Source organism: Penaeus vannamei, chromosome 1, assembly GCF_042767895.1.
Source record: "Penaeus vannamei isolate JL-2024 chromosome 1, ASM4276789v1, whole genome shotgun sequence".
NCBI lineage: Eukaryota > Metazoa > Arthropoda > Malacostraca > Decapoda > Penaeidae > Penaeus > Penaeus vannamei.
In genome coordinates, this window is record NC_091549.1 from 45,695,782 (window position 1) to 45,700,781 (window position 5,000).

Consider the following 5,000-nt stretch of genomic DNA (forward strand, 5'->3'; position numbering starts at 1 on the left):
CCCTCCACACCCCTCCCACTCCGTCCAAACTCCCTTCATTCTCCTCTCTACTCTTCCCATTCCTTTTCTCCCCCTCCCGTCCAATCCCCTTCTCTCTCCCACTCCCCCTCCTACTCTCTCCCCCTCCCTGCCCCATCATGCCCCCTTCTCTACCCCTCTCTTCCTTTTCCTCCCCTTCCTCTCCCTTTTCTCTCACCCCCTTTCTATCCTTTCTATCCTCCCCCTTTCCCTCCCACCCCCTTACCCCTCCCTCTTACACCCCTTCTATTCTTCTCCCTTCTACTATCTCATCCTCACCCTACTCCCTCCCTCTCTCGCACTCCCACCCCCTTCCCCCTCCCTTTCCCCTCCCTCCTACACCTTTTCTCCCCCTCACTCTCCCTCCCACCCCCTTCTCTTCCCTTCCCCTCCGTTTCCCCCCTTCCTCTCACACCCTTTCTCCCCTCCCTCTGCTTCCCACCCCTATTCTCCTTCCTCCTCCCTTCCCCTCACCCTACCCCTCCCTCTCCCTCCTACCCCCTACCCCCTACCCCTCCCTCTCTCCCTCCTACTGCCCCTTCCCTTCCCTTTCCCCTCGCCTCCCACACTCTTTCTCTACTCCCCCCCCCCCTCTATCCCTTCCCCTATCTCACCCTCACCCTACCCCCTTCCCTCCCTCCCCCCCCACTCTCCGCCTTCTTTCAATCCCCACCGAGACGTTATTCTAGCAAGCCACACGTCATCACTCTTTTGTCCTCCATAAACGTCTTTCGGGGCATCGGACGTCGACCTTGGCGGTGACGAGAAGAAAAGGTAGAGAGAGAGAGAGAAAAAAAAAGAGTCAAGAGGAAAAAAGATGAAAAATAAGAAAAGGAAAAATTCGTAACGGGAACGGGATGTCCTGCGATTTTGAATCTCTGGATCTTCTGCTCTCTCTGAGAGAGAGAGAGAGAGAGAGAGAGAGAGAGAGAGAGAGAGAGAGAGAGAGAGAGAGAGAGAGAGAGAGAGAGAGAGAGAGAGAGAGAGAGAGACGGAAGGCGAGCCGCGGAGGGCGCGAGGGCGGGGGTCGCGCCGCCGCCTCCGCGCGAGCAATTACAGGCCATTAACAAGCACGCTACACGCCGGGGCACCTCCGGGAGGCGATTCATCCGGTGGCAAGTTCGCGGCGTTAATCGAGGCACAATGGAACCGGGAATTCATCAAACGTTTCGCCTTTATAATTCCCGCCCTCGCCCGGGTCGCACAGGCGCCGGGGAAAGTTAAGTCATTACGGTCCATTCTGATAATTAACGCCTCGCAGAATCGGCCTTGTAGCCTCGCGTGTCGAGAGGTTGTTCGGAGCGACGCCAACCGCTCATCGCCTGCTCTTTGCGCCATTACAGCGGCGCGCTAAAAAGGCAGCGGACATGTTGCTGGCGTCGGAGGCGGCTCTTTGACCGCGGACGGCGGCGAGGGCAGTGTTCACCTGCTCCATTTTGAATGTTTTTCCCTGCTGTTGCGATTTTAGAGTTTCACCGTAAAAACTAGCGAGACGTTTATACTGTACTCTCTTTTCTGTAATAATAATACCTTATGTCTAAAAGCTGATGAATGTGACCTTTATTCAGGTGAACACACACGCGCTTGCGCACACACACGTACGAAATAAATGGATAGATAGATTGACTGACTGATTGAATGATTGATAGACAGACAGATAGATTGATATGAAAAGGCAGATAGGCATACCATGCATGAAAACATTGCTTCATTCTCTACAATAAGCAAATAACCAAAACGCTGGCAATGAGCGTCAACGAACTATCATTGCATTTCTAAATCAGACTGGCGGCCCACTTGGAGCAACACTTAACCAGTTACATCACCACAGTTAGGCACTAAGCATTCTTACGCTCACGCAGCCATTACCCTCAAGGTAGAACCCACACGATCTAAATATCCGGAGGTATTTCTAACAATTCTAACGATCTAAGGACGCTGAAATTCTGTTTTTTCCCCCGTCTGCGCAACGCAATTTCTCAACCCCGGTTTCTTCGGCCTTTAGCAGACGCGCCCTCTGCCCGTGGTTGCTCATTCGGGGCGTTTCGCAAATGTTCATTGTGCTGGAACGAATTTACTTTGATCTAGCCAAGGAGGAGAAAGGGGGAAGAGGAAGGCCAATGCTAATGGGGAGAGAGGAAGAGAGGCGATTGGATCACGGGTGGCCAAGCAAGCACTTGAAAGAAACTGCTCGAGATTAAACGCCCGTCATTACAGGCAACAAAGGCCACGGACCTTCAGAGATACGAAGGCCGCTCGTGGAAGCATTCCGGCCGAGCGCGACAGCCTGATGCGAGACCTGGGGAGGGCAGGACTGGCAGCCTTTCGGGAATTTCAGCCATTTCGCTATTTTTTATCTCTTACATCCCAACGAACCATAACTGCGTCTTCATGAGCCAGACAGCGCCCTCTCTCGCCGCCCCTATTCCCGGCATCATGAAATTCCTGCATTAGGGGGAAAAGCCAATATTACTGTGTTAATGAACCCTGGGCCTGAGCCGAGCAGATTCGCCCGCTATCCCAAAGCGTAAATCAAACAGCCAGGAAATTACCTTTTCACCTCCGACAATAAACCTCTTCGTTAAAACTTGCACGTCCATTATGTTCTACTGAGCGAGAGGCTTCGGACTCGCCGGGGTGGGGGGTGGGGGGGTCAGGGGCTTTCATCTCGATTCTCTTCGAGGGAATTCTGAGTCGACGCCGAGATCCATTGTCGTGCGGAATCTCTCGCTCTCTCTCTGTCTCACTTCCTCTTCGCTCTCTTTCGTTCCCTTTATCTCTGACTCTGTCCGTCCGTTCGTTCGTCTGTTAGTCAATCAGTCAGTCTGTCACTCACTCACTCACTCACTCTGTATGCATGTACGTCTCTCCCTCTCTCCCTCCTTTCCTTCCTCCTTCTCCGCATCTCTCTCTCTCTCTCTCTCTCTCTCTCTCTCTTTCTCTCTCTCTCTCTCTCTCTCTCTCTCTCTCTCTCTCTCTCTCTCTCTCTCTCTCTCTCTCTATATATATATATATATATATATATATATATATATATATATATATATATATATATATATATATATATATATATATATATACTTCCGTCTATTTATTCTTCTAAAATAACATTTTGATCAGACTTATTCTTTCAGTTAGATGACACACGTTTAACTAGTCGTATTAACTTCCCCACACACTCCAAGAAGCCGTCCTTCGTCCTGTTCCAGTCTTGGCAGAAATGACGCGGCTTTTTCACGACCTGAATCCTTAGCTGAGCCCGAGGAACTTCGAAGACTTCCTAAAGACTTGTTTCCACAGACTATCTTTTGTCGTCTTCGGTCTCTATTTCAGTTCTTTTTTTTTCTTCTTCGTTTTTCTTTTCTTTTCGTCTTTTCTTTCCTTTTTTTCTTTCTTTCTTCCTTCGCTTTTCCTTTTCCTATGCTTTTCATCATCCTCATATTTTTTCTTTTTCTTCTCCTTCGATTTTCTACTTCTCGTTCTCCTCCTTCTTCATTTCTTTCTTTTCGTCTTCCTATCTTCTTTTCTTTTACTCGCTCTTCTCTTTCCTCTCTTAACCATTTGGTCCCTTTCCTCCCATTCTTTTCTTTTCTTAATTCTCTCTTCTTCTTCTTCCTTTTCCTCATCCATCCTCGGCCTGACAAAGAAACCTCTTTCCCAAACAAGTAAGACATCCAACAACGGAGCTTTTCCCCAAATTTATGAAGTTGTTTCTCTGAATTGGCAATACACGGGGGTTGGACATCATTACGGGGGAGACAGACAGGTTGTTGGAGTCTGTCGCAGTCTTCGTATTCGTCTTGGAACCGAAAGACTCCTGAGTGAAGACTATGCGTGTTGGGTGTATGTGTTTGTTTGTATGTGGGGGGAGGGGAGAGGGTGTTTGTGTAAGTGTGTGTGTGTGTATGTGAAGGGTGGGGATGTAGTTATTTTTGTGTGTACGTGTGTGTGTATCTGAATGATTACACCCATGCACAGCCGCACATAAAACCATGGAAAGGCCATTAGACGATATCATAATACCATCTCATTAGTCACCACAAAGGAAGCGGTTAAGACGCTCGACGTGAGGTTCATCACTTGGCGCGTTATAGTAGACGGGAGGGAAGGAAGAGGGAAGAAAAGAGGGGAAAGGGGGAGAAGTGTGGAAGCGAAGGTAGAGGGGGGGAGAAAATGGACAGAGGGGTAGAGGGGAAGAAGAGGGGGCACGGAGGAGGTGAGAGAAGATTGAAGAGAAGGGGAAAAAGGTGGGAGAAAGAGTAAGTAAATAGGGGTAGAGGGGGGAGGATCAAGGGAGGAAAAGAAATTAAAGAGAACTGGAAGGGAAAAGAGAGAGAGAGGGAGGAAGGGAAAGGACAGAGGAATCGAAGAGGAGAGAAAATGGGAAGCAGAGAAGAAGGAGGTCAAAAGGGAGGAGCAGAGGGGAATGAGAGGAAAAAGGAAGGAAGAGGGAGAGGATGAAGAAGGAGGACAAAAGGGGGAGTGATCGAGCGGGGAGAGGGAAGGTAAAGGGGAGAGGAGAGGGGCGGGATTAGAGACAAGAGGAGGGGAAAGGGGACATGGTCTAGGGGAAGAGGGTAAAAGGGCAAAGGAGAGGGGGCGGGGTCAAGACGAGAGGGAGGGCAAAGGGGGCAGGGTCGAGGGGGAGGAGCCACGAGGGGAAAGAGGGAGCCACGCCCAGGTTCTGGACTAATATTAGCAAGAGGGACAAAAAGCGAGTCTCCTCCTTTCACTCGCTGTCTAATTGGCCTCTAAGTGCTGACGCTTCCTGACTCCGCCTCGCCGCTGATTGAGTATGTGCGTGCGTGGTGTGTGTGTGTGTGTGTGTGTGTGTGTGTGTGTGTGTGTGTGTGTGTGTGTGTGTGTGTGTGTGTGTGTGTGTGTGTGTGTGTGTGTGTGTGTGTGTGTGTGTGTGTGTGTGTGTGTGTGTGTGACTGACAGAGAGAGAGAGAGAGAGAGAGAGAGAGAGAGAGAGAGAGAGA

The 5,000-nt window shown here is 50.0% G+C and overlaps 1 protein-coding gene across 1 annotated transcript in view; it reads right to left on the minus strand.

Annotated features, from left to right (window-relative positions):
* The window catches only part of LOC138862230 (uncharacterized), a 991,297-nt gene that overhangs the window by 625,776 nt on the left and 360,521 nt on the right, over positions 1-5,000 (minus strand). The gene's annotated exons all lie outside the window — the stretch shown is intronic.